The sequence below is a fragment of the Etheostoma spectabile genome, chromosome 23 (assembly GCF_008692095.1).
Source record: "Etheostoma spectabile isolate EspeVRDwgs_2016 chromosome 23, UIUC_Espe_1.0, whole genome shotgun sequence".
NCBI lineage: Eukaryota > Metazoa > Chordata > Actinopteri > Perciformes > Percidae > Etheostoma > Etheostoma spectabile.
This window is the reverse complement of record NC_045755.1, coordinates 23,209,324-23,232,430: the sequence shown is the minus strand read 5'-3', so window position 1 is coordinate 23,232,430 and position 23,107 is coordinate 23,209,324. Positions and strand designations below refer to the sequence as shown.

Sequence of the window (23,107 nt, the reverse complement as noted above, 5' to 3'; positions counted from 1 at the left end):
TGTCCACAATGTCCACCTGAATCCAGAAATGTCCCTGCCAGATGGGAAATAGACTGACAATTGGGTCAACAATTTGCAATTATCTTTAAAGTTATGATATATAACTTCTATAACAAAGGTTTGGACACAGTGACCACTTACTTCATTTTGTAGTTCAGGAGATTGTTTTTTCCACAGTTAGCAGTTTTAGAAGCCTGGGTAGCTCAGTCGGTAGAGCATCAGACTTTTAATCTGAGGGTCCAGGGTTCAAGTCCCTGTTCAGGCGTAGAGTTGCTTCCCAATCACTTGTGTTCCATGCATAATTCTTTAAAAAGAATTGTGGCTGTTTTTCAAGCAGGTTTGTATCATAACAATGTTGCTGGTAAGTCTAAATGAACAATGGGCAACCTACATCCATCTTGCTAGCACCCAAATCTCTGTACTCATCTCTCTGCTTGGATAGAAGGTCATCTGGTGGATTTTTCCTGTCACGAGGGCTAAGTGTTGTGGTCTGCTGCATTCCCCAACCTGTGTTGTGTCTTCCCTTTCTTCTGTGTGTCTTGTCTGTCTTGCCGTGAGGGCGTTCCAGGGGATCTAGAGGCGTGGCTTTCCATCTACGTTCAATACGTCTACGTCAATAATCAATGTGTGAGTAATCAGGAAGCTCACATAAAAGATAGTTGCACGGTCTACCAAATGTTCAACTTTGCAACCCATAAATTGTTGGAACCTTGGTTGACTCAGGTTACCACAACAGAGTGGCGCAGCGGAAGCGTGCTGGGCCCATAACCCAGAGGTCGATGGATCGAAACCATCCTCTACTAATTCCTATGGTTTGTATCAGCATTAAGTCTATTTCCAGTCTGTTGATGTTTAACCAACTGTCTGTTGCTGCAAGTGTCTGAAGTGAAATGTCTCCACATGCTGAAGAGTTAACTTAATTGCATGATAAGTTGATTTTCATCCATAAATATGGAAACTACAGTACTCATACCTGCTGTAACACCCAAATTACAGCAGGTATGGAGCATTACAAAATAAATATACAGCACTACAGTACAGGTACATAACAAACTGGAGTGTGATGCCATATACTACAGTACAAGTACATAAATACAGTGAAACTGTAACATGTACGTTTAAAGTGCTTGTTGGGCTGTCTGATAGCCTGAGGTTTAAAAGACCACTGAGCTACATCCCCGGAAGATTTTCAGGTTTTTTTTGATTGTTTTCTGAGATATACTTAAACTTATCTTTATTAATCCTTTTGGGATGACTCCCGCAAGGAGATATAAATATCACTGAATAAAAGAAGAAACTGTGGTAAAACATGTAATGGGAATGTTGTATATGGCTTCAAAACCTATGGTATAAATTGTGGACAGAAGCATTGGAGGATCTTGATTCCCACCATAGGATTTGGCCTGTATTGCACATTGCCTTCACATCCCACGCAATGCATTGCCATTGTCAAGCACATTGCCACCCTGGTAACTTTATTCCATGTCTCCATGTCTCCATATATTTGGGCTGACAGTTGAGAAACCTTCCCTTGTTAACTATGACATGGATGACTGAGAACCTACTATATCATGACATGTTTAATTTACTATATCATAATTTTTTCAAACATGTCCAACTGGATACATGCTGAATCAGTCAGGATGGCCGAGCGGTCCAAGGCGCTGCGTTCAGGTCGCAGTCTCCACTGGAGGCGTGGGTTCAAATCCCACTTCTGACAACCAGCATTTTAATCTGGAACTAATGTCTGAGACATGATATTGGGAATAAAGAACTTAGCAGTACTTTATATTAAGGAGGACATGAATGTGCGTGTAAAATGCAATTGTTAGTAAAGTGTTTTGTGAACATCTTCATTGTCAACACATGTAAAGTTACCATGTGTTTGTACACAGTAGATATATCTACTGCTGTATTCACTGTCTGTAGCAAGTCCTTTAAAACCTGTTCTTGACTTGCTTTTTCCCACATCCTCTGAACGCTTAGCTAACTAAATGACTTACAGTATGTGAGTGTCAAATAATAGTATTGTTGGATTCTGGTCCAAATTTTGACCTGTTAGTGCAATGCAAAGGTGCATAACAGGTTGCTTTCTACTTACCTGGAGCGATGCAAAGCAGGGGGGGGGGCAACTAGTCAAGGAACAGCAAGAGACTTGGTATTTAAGAATACAAACTGACTATGTGACAGATGTGTAATCTGTCATGTCCTGGAACTCTGGAAAAAACTTCTCCTTCGAGCCAGATTTGAACCGCGACCTAAGGATTTCAGCTTTATGCCACTACAGTCCTCCGCTCTACCAACTGAGCTATCGAAGGGAGTTAGCACATTTACATACACTTCCCACTTTTGTGAATGTGATAACAAAGGACCCCCGCCCCCTGGAGGGACTTTCAGTGATAGAGTGCATTTCACAGTCTCAATGCCCAGATGTATTACAAGATTTGAACATTGATATACTGTGATGATTTATCAGTTTTCTATCATCCTTGAAGAATGCCTCTCGTTGTCGGCAGGATTTGAGCCCACGCAAGGAGACCCCAATGGATTTCTAGTCCATCGCCTTAGCCACTCTGCCACAACAACCTGAAACACAGCTCTATAAATTTTTCAATGAGCGAGGCAGAGAGGGAGTGACCCATCCCTGAGAAGGCCCGTCAGCGAGCGCCTGGTGGCTGGGTTTGCCACGTAGCCCGGTCAGGCACAGACCAAAGAAGCTGCGTGGGGCCCTTCTCTCCATTCCATGGGCCCGCCACCTGTGGGAGGAACCGCTGCGGTTGGGTGTTCTGCCACATTGGTGGCAGCGAAGGTCAGGGGCCTCAACGGACAAAACCCGGGTGTCAGAGGCTTGCTCTATGGGGTTCCAGTAGGGGACTCCGTAGTTCTGCTGGGGGACTTCAACACACACGTGGTTAATGATGGAGATACTTGGAGAGGCGTGTCTTATTTTCCTACCTGGCATAAAAGCCTTTGTATAGTCAGTTATTTCTTGTGCTGAACAATATTATTCGTTACCTAAAGATATATTGTTTTGTTGAGATCAATAATGTAATAAAGTTGCCATGGGTATATTAATTGGCTTCATTTCAATATTATTCCAAATTATAGTGTACACACTGCTGAGCACACGACTTACCTTTATACACCCTGCTTCTCTTCAAATGATTACTGGATGACATACTTGCTGTTAGAGAAAAGAGAACTAAAAAAAAGTATTTATTTCTAAACAATACTCATTATAAAGACTAACTTTTAATATTGACCAAATATAGTAGGTTTACTAAATGTATGGATCTTTTGGCACTAGGTGGGGATCGAACCTGAGACCTTTGGATCTACATTAAGCTTTCCTTATTTCTCAGAAACATTCCAATTTCAGCAATTAAATTAAAATCTGACTCAATAGAAACTATAAAACTCTTACACTTTTTGGGTAATTTAGCATCTTTCTCATCTTTTCTCTCATTTCCTCTTTTTTTCTCTTCCTTTTCCTCCCCCTTACATACTGTTGTCCCCCAACATGGTTTTTATGTAGATTGAAGACCAAATTGTTAGTTTTTACGAAATTTTCCCAACCATTGTATTAGTTTTCATTGCGTCGCTGGTGCAGTAGGCAGCGCATCAGTCTCATAGTGTAAAGGTTGTGAGTTCAAATCTCACATGGGGCAGTTATTTAAAAATCAATGGGGGCAAAAAGACGAAATTATACAACCACATAAGTACAATTCCAACAGAAAAAAACACAATAGGTGCTGAAAACACAATGACTTTCAGGTGGTCAACCACTACACACAGTGTTTTGTCCCCCTTTTTCCTGAGGTCATGACAAAGCATCTAGGGTTGATCTTAGCTTTTATGTGAGTACATAGGTCTCCACGTACATTGTTTTTATTATTGACGGCCAAATTATTAGTTTTTACCAAATCTTTCCAACCATTGAAAGAGCTTTCATAGCCTCGTTGGCACAGTAGGCAGCGCGTCAGTGTCATAATCTGAAGGTCGTGAGTTCAACCCTCACATGGGGCAGGTGATGCTGAAAACACAGTGACTTGTAGGTGGTTGAACACTGGCACAAGCAAATGAATGGAAGCTGTTATTCTGTGGTTGTTTCTGAGATTGAGACAACGAAAGGCATTCTTTAAGGGTTGTAGCAAACCAATGACTCATCTCAGTATAAAATAAACGCAGATGAGCCTTCATTAACAATATTGTGTTCTCATAGGTACAGGAAGCCACCAATGAATGTATCTCTTAGCATTTATTTTCAGTCTGAGTTACACAAATTGCAGTGAACATTGTATTGTCCAGCAGAAAGGCAACAGGTGTGTTACTTTTGGACTATGATTTATACCATAGCAATCTAGCATTTTGCCCAGGTTTGACTTCCAGCCACAACAGTTGCACTAACAGGTGTTGAAGCCATATACAACATTACATGTTTTACCCAGGTTTATTCTTTTATTCAGTGATATTTCATCCCAATAGGATTGATAAAGATAAGTCTAAGTCAAAAAAATTTGAAACTCTTCAGGGGATGTAGCTCAGTGGTAGAGCGCATGCTTTACATGAATGAGGACCTGGCATCTCCAGCAGGTATTATGGTAGAGTCTTTAAAAGAGCTGCAAACAATATTACCTCCTGTGGTAATGTGGTGGACAGCACAACAAGGACTTTAAACAGTTTTTCTGAAACAGCCTAAGGTTTGAATGGTTTAAATAACTGAAAGAACGCAGAAGTGGCAGAGCCAAAAAACATATGGAATGAAAACTAAATAGAACAGCCTTCCCACAATGAAACGTGTTTGAGTACAGTAGTTCAGGGGTTCTCAACCTGGGGGTCTGGACCCCCAAGAGGGCCGCACTTAATTTTTAGGGGAATAGTCAGGTAAATTGTGAGAAAAAAAATTTTAGACTGGGGAATGGTTTTTACATTACTAAGTTTGGTACCTGGAACAGAGAAAAGGGTCTGAAGGTGGGTTGAGAACAAATAAGGGAAAGACAATTGAACAGTTTTAAAATAAAGTGTTAGTTGTCTGGACAATTTGGGCCTCAGGAGTCCTTCTGCAGACTGGTTGCATCTTAATTTAGCAGCCATGTGTCTGACACAAGTGGAGTGTTACAGCCATTGTAGCAGGAGCCACTGTTGGCAGGTTAGCGACAGCCAGACTCCAGTGTGCACCTCTAGTTTCCAATTGAGTTGGGCTTTGGAAATCACACCATGCCCACCAGGTGGGGAATTAACAGCTAACTAAATATTGAGAATATTTAGTTATGGGTTTTAATGCCATGGAGTTGAAATTGAACCTTCCAACAGCAAAAATCTACACAAATGTGTATTTCTTGTCTGGGTAGTTGAACCTCTAAGAAGCTTGCCTCAATGCAGAGTCCCTAGAACTGTGGTTGTGGAGTTGAGGTGTAGTCTCGTCTCCATTTAGAGGCTGTGTGAGACACAAGCTGAGCTTTACAGCACAGACAAGCTTCCCTAGTCACTCACTGGAATAATGTGACTCATCTCATGAATGGCATATCTGTGAGCCAATGACATCCCTGGTTTATAGTGGCCCATTTTCATAAATATTGGCACAGAAACCCAGTTCAATGAGTTTATTTACAACGTCAGTCCAAATCAGTGGTTGACTTTACATTCCTTTTGAGAAAGGACTCGTGAATCTTCCCAAGGGATTACATAGATGGTGAAGGTGCACTTAAGTTCCTGAAATATAGAAAAAAAGCAAACAATTAGTGCATCTTGTTTAACATTGATGCACTGGGGCAGACCAGTGTTGGGTTTTAAGGTGTGTTTTTCCCCTGAGTTTCAAACCCAACCTGAAGTCTTACACTTGCCTCTGGTTCAGAGTTGGAATCACAGTCGCTAGCAGCAGTGTTGCCTTTGATAGCAGCAGTGTTGCCGGTCTTGCACGTTGTACGTCCCAGGAGCATTTCCAGGAAGTAGTTCAAACCTTGGACAATCTAAAGTGACAGGAAACAGGGCTCAGACATGTGAGCACCAATAAGACAACGCAAGTCATTGAATATGAAAGGATTAAGGCAAATGTCAAAAAGAAGAAACTCATGAGTTCAGAGATTAAGTAACAAGTTTGACATTGGCCCTAATCCTCTTCCATAGTAGAAAAATAAAGTTTAACGTTACCTGAACTTGAGCCGATGTAATGTCCAGAATTGCATAATCAAACAGGTCTTCTGTGTTGGCTTTGTTGAATTCAACCACAGCAAACTGCGCCGCTTCTAAAACATCAGTACTGTTCACCGGGACTAGCTACCGGGAGGCAGAGGCGGAGGAGATTGTTCGGTTACAAAGCGGCCGGTGAAAGCAGAAACAAAAACGCAAAACCAGACAAACAGCATGATCGCAACCGGTTGTTCTGCAGTAGCTATTAGGAGTCCTGGTATCGGTGCTGAGTGGACTAGTTCAAAGCCAAGTTAATATACCGTCTAGAGAAACATACACACACCTGTTTCCTATCTGTTGATGAACACCCACACAGGTGTTTCCAGTTAATCTGGCTGATTAGACCACACCCCGGGACTCTGTGGGTGTCCTTTTGGTGCGTTCATGCCACCTGGGAATATCAGGGACCGCCCCCATCATTACATTGTTTTTCAGACTGCCAGCAAATGTCTAATACGGGAGAACTCCCAGTCTCGGGATACTTCCGGATTGGTACAAAGGGGCTTAATAGGGAGTGAGATAGGGAGTGAACAGATGTGTGTTCCTCTTTTCTGTCATATTGGCGTTTGGCATAACAATTTGTTGCATTACTGCCACCAACTGTTGGGCGTAGCCTAGAGCATCAGGGGCCTGTGGCACGAAAGTAGAATAAAGATATCCAGGATAAGTGAAAAAGCGCAGCTTGACTTAGTGTGATCTGCTCATCGCGGCTTAATCGGTTGCACGTTTGCCGAGCCAAGATGAACAGGTGAAGCTATGTCGAGCCAGGTGTAGATAGCTGGGATAAGTGCACGTTCACGGCTTTCTCAAATAGACCACGGTATCAATCACAGATTTACTGATGCAAAATTGAGAAGACACATGCGCCACATGTTTCACCCAATGAGCAGCAGCTTCTAATGGAAAGTAACGAGGAGGTGAAGAATATGCAAAAAGGGAAATACGGCTCAAACGGAGAGAAAAAGCCCAACAGACTGTAGCGGACCCGACTGAATGTTGTTGTGAAATGTTTAGTTTAAAATGTAAAGGTACACAACTTTATTTGTTTAATACTGAAGACTGTCACAAGAAATGCTTTCATTTTGAAGTAGCCTACATGGAGATTGTGTGTGTTTTCTTGCTAGTTTTTGCAGATGAACATGAGCTGCTAGATGTAATCCGTGTCCGCCAGGCACTAGAGGTCTCTCAGTCCAGCACCTCTCCCGCTCATCTTTGTTAGTTTTACTCTGTCCAGCATAAATCGCTGACACCATACCTCACACTCATCCATGCATACACATTCACCACTGACTAAACTGACTACCACCATCATTGAATTATCATTTCTTTTGTTATAGTCGTATTCTCGCGTTTCCTTCAACCTTTGCACACGGTCTTTTGTCCTGGCCTTTTCATGGGGTCATGACAAAGCATCTAGGGTCGATCTTAGCCTTTGTGTGAGTATATAGGTCTCCACGTACATTTTTTTAATTAAGATTGAAGACCAAATTGTTAGCTTTTCCGAAATCTTCCCAATCATTTCAGCTGCTTTTATAGCCTCGTTGGTGCAGTTGGCAGCATGTCAGTTTCATAATCTGAAGGTCGTGAGTTCAACCCTCACACGGGGCAGGAGTTTTAAACACAAAAACCACACAACTGATGCTGAAAATACAGTGACAGGTGGTTGAACACCTGAATGGAAGTTGTGATGCTATGGTTACTTCAGAGATTTCTGACATTGAGACAACGAAAGGCGTTCTTTAAGGGTGGTAGCAAACTAATGACTCAACTATGACTCAATGACTCATATACCATTTTCGTTCATTAACAATATTGTGTTATCTCATAGGTACTGGAAGCCACCAGTCTCCACCAATGTATTTCTTAGCATTTATTTTCAGTCTGTTACAAGATTTGCAGTAAACGTTGTATTGTCCAGCAGAACAGCAACAGGTGTGTTACTTTTTGACTATGATTTATACCATAGCAGCGCAAGCATTTTGCCCAGGTTTGATTTCCAGCCACCGCAGTTGCATTCACAGGTTTTGAAGCCATATACAACGTTAACATTACATGTTTTACCCAGGTTTCTTCTTTTATTCAGTGATATTTCAATTTCCTTGCGGGAGTCATCCCAAAAGGATTAATACAGATAAGTCTAAGTCTATCTCAGAAAAAAGGGGATGTAGCTCAGTGGTAGAGCGCTTGCTTTACTTGTATGAGGACCTGGCATCTCCAGCAGGTATTATGGTAGAGTCTTTAAAAGAGCTGCTAAAGATATTACCTCCTGTGGTAATCTGACTGGTAGGGTTATAGAACGTAGTGGTAGACTAAGACCTCCTGTAACACAAACTAAGCGGTATGCTCTCTCTTTTATACCTCAGACTATCAGACAGCACAACATCACTTTAAATGTACATGTTTTACAATCTCTATTTTACTGTAGTGTAGTATATTTATTGTATTACACTCCAGTTCTTATGGGTGTAACGGCGGAAATGAGCACTTTGGTTTCCATTTTTATAGATTAAATAAACTTAACATGACATTAAATTTAGTCTTCAGCAAGTGGAGACATTTCACACCAGACACTTGCAGCAACAGATACTTTGTTAAACATCAACAGACTTAATGCTTATACAAAGGATAGGGAATAGCAGAGAATGGTTTCGATCCATCGACCTCTGGGTTATGGGCCCAGCACGCTTCTGCTGCGCCACTCTGCTCTGTTGTTCAATTTTTGGGGCTGGAAAATCTTTAATATACACACATTTTGAGGGGAGGTTTGGGAACTTGTGGCAACCAAGGTTCCAACAGCTTACAGGTTGTAAAGTTAAACATTTGGTAATGTGAGCTTCCTGATTACTCACACATTGATTTTTCACATGTAACACTTGTTATTAGCTGGTGTTAAAAAAAAAAGGGAATTGTGAGTACACATATAAACATCAGTAAGGAGTTACCAAGTTGACTCTTATCATTTTAGTTTGGACACCCAGTGAGGCGTACCGCGATGGTTTGGACTGGGTCGACTAGGGTTTTCGGCTGCTCTTGATCAGACGGCAGGACTCACTCTGTTTTTTCTTCATAACACACAAGTCTTTTGCCTTTTACTAAAGACTTCCTTGGAGGGGAACGCCGATGAGTCAAAACTATTTTTGGTGGGCTTTGTTGTTTGGCCGAGCCTTTGTACTTGCTCTTGCTTATCTAAGCTTACCTTAAAGGTGTGCCGGACCTGTTATTGTTTTTAGGGAGCAGATTTACAGCTATACACATAGCAGCAGCCACAGGATCATACCTCAGAATATTGAAGACCTTACCCTCTGATCTTAAAGTACCTGGGTCTTTTATCCTGCCACCAACCTAAGCTTTTATTCAGACGTTTTTTTATGTTTTCACCTTAAGCAAGAAGAAGTGTATGTTTTAACATATCATCACTCTCTGATTTCAGTTGTGCAAGAGCGGGAACCAGTGAGTCCAGTGCGTGGGCTGTTTTTTGGCAAGGCCTGATTCATATTGGTGCAATATGAATCATTTGGCTCTCCCAAACAGACTCCGGGACTTGTCATGGATGGTGTCTCATGAGATCCTCCCGGTCAGGTCCATTATGCACTCCTGGGGCATGTCAGCACACTCATCCTGTCCTCGACCTGGATGTGGCGAGCCCAAATCAGTGAGGCGTTTGCTCTGGTAGTGCCGGGCTGCCACAGGTTTAACACCACTTTTTAGTTTGTTGTGGTCGAGTGTTTAAGGCGATGGACCAGAAAACCATTGGGGTCTCCCCGCAAAGGTCCAAATCTTGCCGACAATGAAAAGCATCCTTAGCGTTGGTAGCAAACCAATGACACATCACATAATACCAAATTGCAGATGTGCCTTTAGTGGCGGTTCTACACAGAGGCCTAGAAATGTCACTGGCCACCCCAAATAAAAAACATATTAATGTAGCAGGGCACTAATGTGCGACGCAGCGTTCTACACGGGTAAGTCAGAGCGGTGCCCCCAAATACTGTATGCTGCCCGCCACGCCCACATGTGGTGCTGCTCTTTGGTGAATGAGACACTATTCTTAGAGAGAGAAGCTCCGATTTCTCCTATTGCAAGAGTCTGAGGTAAGCAAAACCATTTTAACCCTCGTTACCCGAGACACTCTCATTCATAGTTTAATCATTTTTTAACCATACAAGCGATTAGCTTACCTCCGGTTAATTTAAATCCTGACGAGTTCACGTTTACGGAGGTCTTTTCCGGGTCTTTCTAGCCTCTACAGGGGATTTTCTATTGAGCCTGGAACTTACAGCCTCTTTGGGCTTTAAATCCACACTGTTATATCCGAGATTGGTCCCCTTTATGTCCAAAATTCATCGCGTTTTGGCTCATTTCTGCCGCTAGCTCGCTTCTCTGTCTCTGCCCTCTCTCTCTCTCTGCTGTCCATTGTTTCCGGAAACACAGGCCCATATATGGGAGATAAAGTCACCCCTCTTGTATGGAAAGCCAGACGGGACAAAAAGGCCTATAGGCTCTATGGAAAGCCAAAAGGCGCACTATTTAGACACATATTTTCTTGTGTAGCATTGCTCTGGGTGTAATATCAATAAATATGACATTATTATGTTTTTATTGCAATAAGTAAATGTCATGAAAGCAAAAGCGTCTTGACTTTCTTTGAAAAAATGCATGTATTTTGTCAACTTTATAAGGTATAATGATTATTTCTTCACAGTGTGACTCCCAAGACATATGAGAAGTGTTTTAGAAAGGAAAATTGCTTAGGTTTTACTCATCTGTCTGTGATATTAATACATATCTGGAAGATTTATGTTCCGTTTTATTTATTTAATTGTCTTTAAGGCCCTACAACCATTTTTAACATGCAAGTGACCTCACTGCAACCCAAATATTCTAATAACCCAGTTTGTCCTAAAAACAATGATGTTCATATCTTGACTGTAGACAACAGGGTTGATGTTTTACAAGCTTTTATACAAAATAAATCCAGACGGACAATAAACTGTAAATATGGCCTTAGGGCTCAGAGGGTTAAACTGTGTCAACATACTGGAAGTGCATAACACATAGGGAGAACAGTATGGTCAAAATCTCTTGATGCATCACCCTTTCAGAGTGTCTACCATTGTGTCACCAGCAAAAAAAGATTAGCAGAGGATGGTTTCAATCCATCGACCTCTAGGTTTGGGGCTCAGCACGCTTCAGCTGCTCCACTCTGCTGAAAATCACCCCAGATGGGACTTGAACCCACAATCCCTGGCTTAGGAGGCCAATGCCTTATCCGTTAGGCCACTGGGGATATACATTTCCTTATCCATAGAAATCCATAAACAGTTCTGGAGACGTAATGAAGCAGTAATCTTGACCTTTGAGCTCCAAAATCGAAATCAGTTCATCCGCGACTCCAAGTGGTTATGTATGCCAAATTTAAAGTGATTATCTCAAGACCATTCTGAACCGGCCCGCCAAGGGGTTTAATCGGGCACTATCAAGAAGGGGGGTGTTGTCCTGACCAAGGACCCTGGCTGTGACAGAGGGTCCACGTCTCTGGAATAATTTCATTGCTACCTGAACAGGTTTGTTCTATATAAGCAGTATGTGTTTCATGATTGTACTTTTGTTTTTTAATGTTAAATGGACGTATTTTAAAGAATAATTTTAGAACTCTAATTTGCAATAAAAACCTGACCTTTCCCATTTCGACAAACTGTTTTGATCACTTGTGGTATTTCAATGAAGTCTGTGGTTTTGGACAATTACCTTACAATCTAAAACTGAATATCTTATTGTCTCTGGAACATTAGTTGGCAGTTGGAAGGGTAATGGCTCTTTACAGTGAATATGCAAAAGAGGATTTTCACAAATTGTGATTGTTAATAAAGTATTGGCTTTTGCCTTGCAATAAATGTTATTCCAATAATATAAACAAGCATACCGTTAGTTAAGGTCCGTGTGTCATGATGTGGAGAACAGATGTATGGAGGTAGTGTGGCCGAGCGGTCTAAGGCGCTGGATTTAGGGTCTAGTCTCTGTGGAGGCGTGGGTTCAAATCCCACCACTGCCACTTGCGAATTTTACATGGACAGCCAATGTGATGACCTGAAGTTGTATCAGATGAGGTCATCTCTTATGACATAGCTTGGTGAAGTACCTAAAGTCATAAGAGGCAACTCGGTAGACTCCTTGCTGACTCTGCTGTTTATAGCTGTACTCGCAAGGCCCTGGCTATAATGACCACCCAATCGTAAGTGTTCAATGTGAAATACTCATTCATTGCCAAAATTGTCGGTAACTGTTACGGGGTGCATGTTGGCTAGCACGGTAGTGATACACTACCTATACCATCCAAAGACTGAGACTGTAGGTATATGTTAAATGCCTGTATGTGTTTAACGTGTTCATATGTTTCGTTAATTTTCACAATGTTTAAAATCATCAGTTAACCTAGCCATTCTCCATTTCACCACATGCTACTGCTGCATTCATCAATCCGTCACTCTGTGTAAAACCATACCAGACTTCACAAACATTACCTATTTACAATAACCACGCAACACTCAGATCTCTGTTAACTATGTGTCTGATTATTTAGTTTCAAAGTGTTACACAGGTTAAATATTAGTCATTTCAGCTTTGTCTTACCGGCGTCTTCTCGTTCTGTTTTAAGAATACAAACTGACTATGTGACAGATGTGTAATCTGTCATGTCCTGCCTTCTGAAGCTCTAGCCAGGAGCCATTCCTCGCCTAAAACAATATGAGTCATTCCAGTAAGTGAAAAGGAAACTCACATGTACAAAGATAAATTTGATAGATGAGACTCCCTGATGGTCTAGTGGCTAGGATTCGGCCGGGGTTCAATTCCCGGTCAGGGAATAGTCAGGACTTAACACACTGTAAAAAAAAGATGTAATTTTACATACATTATCACAGCCTGAGCCAAGGTCCAATCTTCCGTGTGACAGGCGGAGATACTGTCCATTATAGTAACGATGAATGCCCAATCTCTATTTTTGGCACATCAATTGATAGGCGGCGCTATTCTAGCATTTATACCACAGTAAATACATGTAGATATATTTAAGTTTACTACATATTTGCTCTCACTCAAATTCATGACAAAGCATCTGTGACTGAATCCAGTTTAAAATTTCTTTGTGTCAAAAATTAACATGTCTAACAGCATTTTAAACATTTACAGTAAAATATGAATGGTGCATTTCCCCACAAACATACAAAAAATCAATTTTCATCAATTTCTGTGGTGTAGTGGTTATCACGTTTGTCTCACACACGAAAGGTCCCCTGTTTGCAACAGGGTGGAAACATATTTCTTTGTTCATGTTGACTTTGCACATTTAAACTCTGCTAAATTGAACTCTGAATAACCTAAACAGAAAAATATTCCTGACGTGAAATCATGGCCAGGATTACTGAAATGTCCATAGTGCAGTAGTCATCACATTCAGGAAATCTAAAATTGATGCAGAAAAACTAGTCCATGCATTTGTTACTTTAAGCCGGACTACTGCAATTCTTTATTGTCAGGCTGCTTGAAAAAGTCCATAAAGACTCTACAGCTGATCCAGAATGCTGCAGCACGTGTTCTGACAGGAACCAGGAAAAGAGACCACATCTCTCCTGTTTTAGCTTCTCTGCATTGGCTTCCTGTAAAATCCAGAATAGAATTTAAAATCCTTCTTCTCACCTACAAAGCTCTTCATGGTCAGGCACCATCTTATCTTAAAGAGCTCATAGTACCTTATTACCCAACCAGAGCGCTGCGCTCCCAGAATGCAGGGTTACTGGTGGTTCCTAGAGTCTCTAAAAGTAGAATGGGAGCCAGAGGGTTCAGTTATCAGGCTCCTCTCCTGTGGAACCAGGTTCCAGTTTGGGTTCAGGAGGCAGACACCATCTCCACATGTAAGAGTAGGCTTAAGACTTTCCTCTTTGATTAAGCATTCATGTGCGGCTCAACCTCAAAAAGCCATAAAGCAAATGCTTGTGGTTTAAAGATCGAGCTCCCTCTCATAGATTATCAGACAGGCGCAGTCTCTGTGGCGCAATAGGTCAGCGTAGTCGGCTGTTCACCGAAAGGATGGTGGTTCAAGTCCACCCAAGGTCGTTTGTTGCTTATTTAACCTGGAGTGAGCCAACTCTGGGATTTATCCTTCTGCAGAAGACCATTGAGCAGCCCGAAGATAACCCAAGTGGCCTTATGTCAATCGGAAGGTACAGTTCTGGAAACCATGTACATACTGAATTTTAATGTCATTGGTATGCAGGTCACTTGATGAAATTCATGCAAATACATAAGGCCCCACCCAACAGTTTTGTGATACGTGGCGTGCAACTGTCTGTCAATGATCAAGCTTGTTGCTGTGACCAAGAAACCACCAGCAAAACGACTGATACATCATCAGTCAGCTATTGCTCCCCCACTGCTGCTGTATGTGGACTGTGGCTGATGCATCAGTGAGGGGTCCAGCAAGCTGCAGACAAGGTTTGGGGAGTGGCCAGACCTCCACATACGGCTGGACATCTGGTACTTCATGCGAAGGCTGGCTGTCGGGTGTACCACTGACGCTCATTCCCTCTACCCCACCTTCATGATCTGTCTCTCTGCTGCATATTTGAGTGAGTTGCAGGAGACCTCTCTCTGTTGCGGCGGGCAAAGACAGAGCAGCTCAGGCAGGAGGGTGTGCCAGCCATGACTGGTCGTGCGGTGGATGCAAAGATCAGTAAGAAGGAGCTGAGCCAGTACTGTCTCAGGAGGACAAGAGGTGAGGAGGCCACCATCTGCAGGAACGGGGAGGGGCAAACGGGAGGGACCTCATGGGGTTGCCACTGTTGGACCAGGTTTATATAGCTGTAAGGCAACCAATATGATGACTTGAAGTGAGGTTAACTCTCATGACATCGCTTGGTTAAGTAAATAAAGTCATAAGAGGCTTGGTAGACTCCTTTCTGACTCTGCTGTTTATATCTGTACTCGCAATGCCCTGTTTTTAATGACCACCCAATCTTAAGTATTCAATGTGAAATAATCATTCATTGCAAAAATTGTTGGTAACTGTTACGGAACGCATGTCGGCCGTCACGGTAGCGATACGCTACCTATACCATCCACAGACTGAGACTGTAGGTATATGTTATATGCCCATATATGTTTAACAGGTTCATGTGTTTCATTAATTTTCACAATGTTTGAAATCTTCAGTTAACCTATCTATTCTCCATTCCCCCACAGTAATCCCGTAGATTTCTTGTGCGCACATTTTAACATCTAAAACTACGGTGATTTACATGTTACTGCTAAATTCATCAATCTGTCATTCTGTTTAAAACCATACCATACTTCACAAACATTACCTATTAACAATAACCACGCAACAATCAGATCTCTGTTAACTATTTTAAATGATGAAAATTGTAACCCTTAAGATAGCTTGTGACGTGTTTAAAAGTGGTTAATTATATCTATTTTAATTTTCATATGTAAAATGGAAATTACAGTGCTCATACCTGCGGTAACACCCATAAAAAGTGGAGCATTAATACTGTATAAATACAGGTCAATAAAAACTGTAAAATGTGTATGTTTAAAGTGGTTGTTGCGCTGTCTACAATAGCTTGAGGTATAAAAGGGAGAGCATACCGCTTAGTTTGTGTCACAGGAGGTCTTAGTCTAACACTACGCTCCATAACCCTTCAAGTCAGATTACCACAGGAGGCCTTGGTCTACCACTATGTTCCATAACCCTATCAGTCAGATTAACACAGGAGGTCTTAGGCTGAATCTCATTTCTCTATCTTACCCACACCCCTTTCCCTACGTCTTGCGCGTTCACGTGAGAACGAGTGCTGTCCCAATCATTTTTTTGATCGAGGGGTAAGGGGTGTATGGCCCTAGGAACCATAGACAATGAATGAAAAAAATCAAGGGAGAACGGTAGCGATATGCATTGTGCAACAGGCAACAATGGCTGCCGCATTGACCAGAGAGACGCATTTCTGGTATTTTCGTCTTAAATAATTGATTTAAAAAGTACGACAGTCTTGTTTTATGGTCTATACAGTCCTGTCCATACATGCTTGCAACCATGTTCCTAACTGAAACTTTTTAAAAATCGCTAGCTTGCTATGCTAACGCTAATTGTTAACCACTAACGTTAACGTTGATTTTTACAACAGTCCCGCATTTCTCTGTCTTAAATGGACTGTATACATTGCATAGACTATATATATTAATATTAACGGTCTATGATACATCGCTACGTGCTTTACATATACCATCCTGTATCACACAGGAAGACACAGCAGCTGATCCACTTTGGGGCTGAAAACTAGCAGAAGTTTCTTAAATCATGTGTTCATGTTGTACCCATTCATCATTGCATTGGTACTGTATTATTGTAATCATTTGCAATTAATTCCTTTTCATGCACTTGTGTATTGTTGTTGGTTTTGATACGGGACATTGATGAAATGTGAGGGGGGGGGGGTTACTGGCCAACAGGCTTCAGACTGGTCAGGAATATCAGAACAGCTGTAGTTAATTTGTATGTTTTTGGTCTTGTGTGTCTTCTTTTTGGTTTTACACATTTGTGGAGAGTTAGACAGAGTGGCTATGATGGGGGAAGGTTGGCAGACTCAAACATTGCACATTTTCAAAGGTGATTAGTTTATTACCATGGTCTGCAGTACACAGATAATTAACCCATCAAACTTAAAGACAATGGCACATTAAACTAATAGTAGCAACAACAGGCACATGTTCCCGGAAGCACAGCCTCACCTTCCTCTTTTTTTTTTTTTGCCCCCTGGGAGCACAAATCCCACCATTTATATAGGGTTGTCAATTACCACCCCACTGCTTCAATCCATCCCATCCTAAAGCAGGTTTATCTACTCCATAAAATCAATACCTAGCCATCTCTTAACCTATGGAACTTGGTTACCAGTTATGAGGGGACTTATGGTATGGAGGTTGGATTTTACCAGGGCTTTGGGGAAAGGGTCTCTCATCTCTCAAGGACCTTGCATAGGCCTTCTGATTTTCTCGGTAGGCCTGCCTATCAACAGTGAGTCCTGAGGCCTTGAGGCGTCGCTCAAGGACACGTCCAGCTGTTTACAATTGCTGGAATTCATAGGGGTCCCCTGCTGGAGCTGCTGGACAAAGATGGATGGATGGAAGCAACCCTGTTCACTAGCTCATTGTTTTCTTGCAAGACAGACTTATCTGTAGAAGGCGCTGTAGCTTAGTGGTTAAAGCGCCTGTCTCGTAAACAGGAGATCCTGCGTCCAAATCCCAGCCGTGCCTTGTCATCACTTAATGAAGTGTATGCATATGATTTGTGATTCACAATAAATGCAACAAAGTTACCAGTTTCCTAATTTTACAGAGCAAAAAAGGGGGCATGGGGGCACGTTCAGCCCCTTCAAAACAAGGTTCAAAAGCATTAACAAATATGTTCAATGCATTTAAAAAACATTTGCAAAGGAGTGATTTCTTTCAACATCTATTATTGTCCACAACCTTGTTCCACTGTAAATGTAATGTAAATGTGCTGTATTTATATAGCGCTTTTCCAGTCCTAACAACTGCTCAAAGCGCTTTTACATCTACAGGAAACATTCACCATTCACACACATTCATACACTGTGGCCGGGGCTGCCGTACAAGGTGCCACCTGCTCATCAGATAAACATTCACACACATACACACTCCGATGGGCAGCACGGGGCTCAGTGTCTTGCCCAAGGACACTTCGACAATGACTGCAGAGGCGGGGATTGAACCACCAACCTTCCGATTGGCAGGCAACCGCTCTACCACTGAGACAAAGCCGCCCCTTTCCACTGTACAAGCGTTTCCTCAGAAGGGGGGCTGGAGTACATCTCCAACTTGGCCTGGGAACGCCTCGGGATCCCCCAGTCGGAGCTGGTTGATGTGGCTTGGCAAAGGGAAGTTAGGGGTCCACTGCTGGAGCTGCTGGCCAAGATAGATGGATGGAAGGAAACCTTTTCACTAGCTCATTGTATTCTTGCAAGACAGACCTAGCTGCAGGAGGCGCTGTAGCTTAGTGGTTAAAGCGCCTGTCTCGTAAACAGGAGATCCTGGGTCCAAATCCCAGCAGTGTCTTATTATCACTTTATAAAGTGTTTCCACATGGTTGCCAATACTTAACATGTGCAACCAAGTTAATGCCTGATTTTCTAGAGCACTAAAGTGACATGTGATATTGTTTTGTACCATAACATTACATGTGTCCATGTAAAGCGAATAAAAGCCTTTTGTTGGAGGTGTTTTTGCAACTTTAGTGTGAAGATTATAACGTTTTTATTATCATGAATCAAGGGAGCGTGTCAGCTGAGGTTAGAATGCCTACCGTATTGGTCAATACTGTTAACATGGGAGAAATAAAAACAGACTCGCCACACAGCACTATGTTAACTGTTGAGGAGGACTAAATTAGGACTGTGTTTTAAGCTTTCCATGGCTTTCCATGAGAAATGGCCTGATAACAGCTATTTTCAGTGTTGATGGAACATGGCCTGACCGGAGGGAGTGGTTAATGACCTTTGTGATGAGGGGACTTATGGCATGGAGGTTGGATTTTACCAGGGCTTTGGGGAAAGGATCTCTCATCTCTCAAAGACCTTGCATAGATAGGACTTCTGATGTTCTGGGTAGGCCTGCCTATGAACAGTGAGTCCTGAGGCGTCGCTCAAGTACACGTCCAGCTGTTTTCATTTGCCGGAGTTCGTAGGGGTCCCCTACTGGAACTGCTGGACAAAGATAGATAGATGGAAGCAACCCTGTTCATTAGCTCATTGTATTCTTGCAAGAAAGGCTTATCTGTAGAAGGTGCTGTATCTTAGTGGTTAAAGTGCCTGTCTTGTAAACAGGAGATCCTGGGTCCAAATCCCAGCAGTGCCTGGTTCTCACTTAATGAAGTGTATGCTCTTGATTCGTGCTTTTTAAAAGGTGCAGAAAAGTTACCAGTTGCCTGATTTTCCAGAGCACAAAAGTGACATGTGATGTTGTCTCATAACATTATATGTGGCTGAAAACAGTCTATACCAGTAGAGTGGAATGCTGGCTTTAATAGGTGCAGGTGGGCTGCACGCTGTTAGGTCAGCCATTTTGGGAATCACTGGTTTAGACTTCCACCGATGACACTCATCAAGTGTGCAGGTGATGACGGATGGCCTCGCGCCCTCTCACCCATCTCACCCCGGACACAATTTGGCATTTCTGTTGCGTGGCATTTTCTTGGTCTTTGCACACCAGAAATGTTTCTGGCGTGGCGATGTTGCTGCTAGCCTTGTCTGTACACATGTATGTTTCTCATTGACTTGTAATTCCATAACTTGTTAATTGTTAATCTGGACTGGTTCGGAAATGAATCAGATCATCTAAAGGGGGTGGATTAACTACCCAGATTAGACCTGAAATACCCTCAAGATTTGAATGATCCTTTGGAACTGAAGTGCTTGGGAATCCCCATCAGTCATTCAGAACTGCCCAAGGTACTTGTGAGATAGGCTCTATCTTTGTCTGATTGATGGTACCAACTGTAATGGAGTCTGTCAGGCCTCTCACAGCGATTTCCAACTACAGAATAAATAAAAATTCAGTGACATGTAGGGGAGGATGATATTTTGAGAAATTATAGTTTATTGGTGGTGCAGATCCCTACAAGTTGGCTCCCTCTTCTTAGATCCATGAAGACACAGTGATTCTTCCTTCAGTTGCCTATCGCGATATAGTCAACTAATATTAAATAATCAATGTATTAATTTTCATTCCAGCAGCACTGAAGACATTAAAATCAGGCAGTCAGTGCCCAAAGTGCCTTGGCCGGTAAAGTTCATGTTTATTTCACCTCTGACCTCATTTAGCATCAAACACCTGAAACCCCACCTGACAGTGATGTCACAGGGTCCTGGTGTACACCTGGGCCATGTTCAGCCCCAACAAAACAAGGTTTAGAAGCATTAAAAAATGGGTCCAATCCATTTCCCTTTAGATATTTATTGCCCCTCAACAGGCCACAACAGGGTAAAATTATATAATGCTTGTTAAGCACTATAGCAAAAATAAATAACAAATATATAAACTCTTTGTAGTGCTGATAACAAAAGTATTAACTGATAATGAGGCACTGCTGGGATTTGGACCTAGGATCTCCTGTTTACAAGACAAGTGCTTTAACCACTAAGCTACAGCGCCTCCTACGGGTTTGTGTGTCATGCAAGAATACAATGAGCTAGTGAACAGGGTTCCAACCATCCCCAAACTTCCCTTTTCCGAGCGACTGGGGGATCCCGAGGCGTTCCCAGGCCAGGTTGGAGATATAATCCCTCCACCTAGTCCTGGGTCTTCCCTGAGACTTCCTCCCAGCTAGACATTTCTGAACCACCTCCCTAGGGAGGCCTCCAGGAGGCATCCTTACCAGATGCCCAAACCACCTCAACTGGATCCTTTCGACACGAAGGAGCAGCGGCTCTACCCTGAATCCATTGGGTTAGAGATGCCAGACCCCCTCCTGAGGAAAGACATCTCAGCCGCTTGTACCCTTGAATGGGGTTGTGGACAATAATTTGTGTTGAATGAGACAAAGATCAAAGACGTTAAAATCAGGCAGTCGGCGCCCAAAGTGCCTCGGTCGTTAAAGTTTACGTATATTTCACCTCTGGGTAGAGATCCTGGGTACAAATCCCAGCAGTGCCTGATAATCAGTTTGCACACTGCTGTCCACGCTGACGTCAACTTTTGGGACCACAGCCTATGGTTGGGACACATGTTGTCCGTCTCTGGTTCTGGCTCTGTTTTGCAGCCAAGAGCCTGGGTCTTTCCAAGGTTTCTGCCTAAAAGGAAGTTTGAATAAATAAATTGAATTGAATTGAGTTTAATTGTTATGGTACAAATAAGGGAACATATCAATCAATCAAGCTGCCTCCACGAGGAGCCACAGACACAGGCAGTGCACTACAATTTGCACTTTGCCCGTGTCTGGTAACTACTACTAACCTGTTGAAAAGTTTATGAACATTGGTCCAAAGAGGTAAACCACTGCTGTTCAGGTTGTCGTGGCTGAATGGTTAAGGTGATAGACTAGAAATCCATTAGGGTCTCCCCGCGCAGGCTCGAATCCTGTTGACAACAAAAGGTATTCTTTAACAGAACCAACATTTATTTTTCTTGCTTTACAACAAGAACTATAAATTTGGACTTGTTACGACATACTATACTATGAATTTTTATACATTTTTTGACACACTATACTATGAATTTTATGAATATTTCGACATACTAAATTATGACTTTTTATGATTTTTTTTACATACTACTGCTTTTTATGACTTTTTGTAAATTTTTGACGTACTATACTATGACCATTTTTGAAAAGGGGAATTAGCTCAAATGGTAGAGCGCTTGCTTAGCATGCGAGAGGTAGCGGGATCAATGCCCGCACTCTCCAGAGGACTTTAGATTCTTCTTGTTTTACAATAAGAACAATAAATTTGGACTTGTTACGACATACTATACTACGACTTTATAGGAATAATTTGTCATACTATACTATGACTTTTTATGACTTTTTATTAATATTTTGTCATATTATACTATGAATTTTATGATTTTTTTGACATATTATACTATTAATTTTTTTGAGTTTTTGACATACTATACTTTGACTTTTATGATTTTTTTGACATATTATACTATGAATTTTATACATTTTTTGTCATACTATACTATGAATTTCATGAATTTTTTGACACATTATACTATGAATTTTTTTGAATATTTTGTCATGCTATACTATGACTTTTATGATTTTTTTGACATATTATACTATGAATTTTTATAAATTTTTTCACATACTATACTATGACTTTTATGAATTTTCAACATATAATACTATGACTTTTATGAATATTTCGACATACTCTACTATGACTTTTTATGACTTTTTGTGATTTTTTGACATACTATACCATGACTTTTTTTTTTAAAAGGGGAATTAGCTCAAATGGTAGAGTGCTTGCTTAGCATGCGAGAGGTAGCGGGATCAATGCCCGCATTCTCCAGAGGACTTTGGATTCTTCTTGCTTTACAACAAGAACTATAAATTTGGACTTGTTACGACATACTGTACTATGAGTTTTTAGGAATATTTCGACATACTATACTATGACTTTTTATGAATTTTTGGACATACTAAACAATTACTTTTATGAATATTTTGACAGACTATGACTTTTTACGACTTTTTTAGAATTTTTTGACATAGTATGACTTTTTATGACTTTTTATGAATTTTTGACATAGTATACTATGAGTTTTATGATTTTTTTGACATACTATACTATGACTTATGAATTTCTCGACATACTATACTATGAATTTTTCAATTTACTATACTATGACTTTTTATACATTTTTCATCATACTATACTATGACTTTTATGAAGATTTTGACATACTAAACAATGACTTTTTATGTATTTCGACATACTATACTATGACTTTTACGAATTTTCGACATATTATACTATGACTTTTTATGATTTTTTTGACATACTTAATTATGACTTTTATGAATTTTATACATGTTATACCATGACTTTTTATGAATTTTTATGTTTTTTTATACATACTATCCTATGATTTTTTTGACATACTATACTATGACTTTTTATGATTTGTTTTGTCATACTAAACTATGACTTTTATGAATTTTCAACATGTTATACTATGAATTTTTATGACTTTTTATGATTTTTTGACATACTATACTATGACTTTGTGAATTTTTGACATACTATACTATGACTTTGTGAATTTTTTGACATACTATTCTATGACTTTCATGAAGTTTTTGAAATACTATACTGTGACTTTTTATGAATATTTT

General features: G+C 41.1%; 1 protein-coding gene, 10 non-coding genes and 1 pseudogene across 11 annotated transcripts in view; 10 read left to right on the top strand and 2 right to left on the bottom strand.

Annotated features, from left to right (window-relative positions):
* Nucleotides 1–23,107, top strand: part of LOC116672880 (NACHT, LRR and PYD domains-containing protein 12) — a 769,761-nt gene that overhangs the window by 322,018 nt on the left and 424,636 nt on the right. The gene's annotated exons all lie outside the window — the stretch shown is intronic.
* Nucleotides 1–23,107, top strand: part of LOC116672882 (zinc finger protein 271-like) — a 643,109-nt pseudogene that overhangs the window by 285,639 nt on the left and 334,363 nt on the right.
* trnak-uuu (transfer RNA lysine (anticodon UUU)) lies at nt 193–265 on the top strand. Its single transcript has one exon. It is a non-coding gene; the product is annotated as a tRNA-Lys (tRNA).
* Nucleotides 1,638–1,720, top strand: trnal-cag (transfer RNA leucine (anticodon CAG)). The gene has a single exon. It is a non-coding gene; the product is annotated as a tRNA-Leu (tRNA).
* On the top strand, nt 7,725–7,797 carry trnam-cau (transfer RNA methionine (anticodon CAU)). The gene has a single exon. It is a non-coding gene; the product is annotated as a tRNA-Met (tRNA).
* Nucleotides 9,238–9,354, top strand: LOC116673500 (U5 spliceosomal RNA). The gene has a single exon (XR_004327852.1). It is a non-coding gene; the product is annotated as a U5 spliceosomal RNA (small nuclear RNA).
* Nucleotides 11,404–11,476, bottom strand: trnar-ccu (transfer RNA arginine (anticodon CCU)). Its single transcript has one exon. It is a non-coding gene; the product is annotated as a tRNA-Arg (tRNA).
* Nucleotides 12,160–12,241, top strand: trnal-uag (transfer RNA leucine (anticodon UAG)). The gene has a single exon. It is a non-coding gene; the product is annotated as a tRNA-Leu (tRNA).
* On the top strand, nt 17,427–17,499 carry trnat-cgu (transfer RNA threonine (anticodon CGU)). Its single transcript has one exon. It is a non-coding gene; the product is annotated as a tRNA-Thr (tRNA).
* trnat-cgu (transfer RNA threonine (anticodon CGU)) lies at nt 18,249–18,321 on the top strand. Its single transcript has one exon. It is a non-coding gene; the product is annotated as a tRNA-Thr (tRNA).
* Nucleotides 19,047–19,119, top strand: trnat-ugu (transfer RNA threonine (anticodon UGU)). Its single transcript has one exon. It is a non-coding gene; the product is annotated as a tRNA-Thr (tRNA).
* On the bottom strand, nt 20,343–20,415 carry trnat-ugu (transfer RNA threonine (anticodon UGU)). Its single transcript has one exon. It is a non-coding gene; the product is annotated as a tRNA-Thr (tRNA).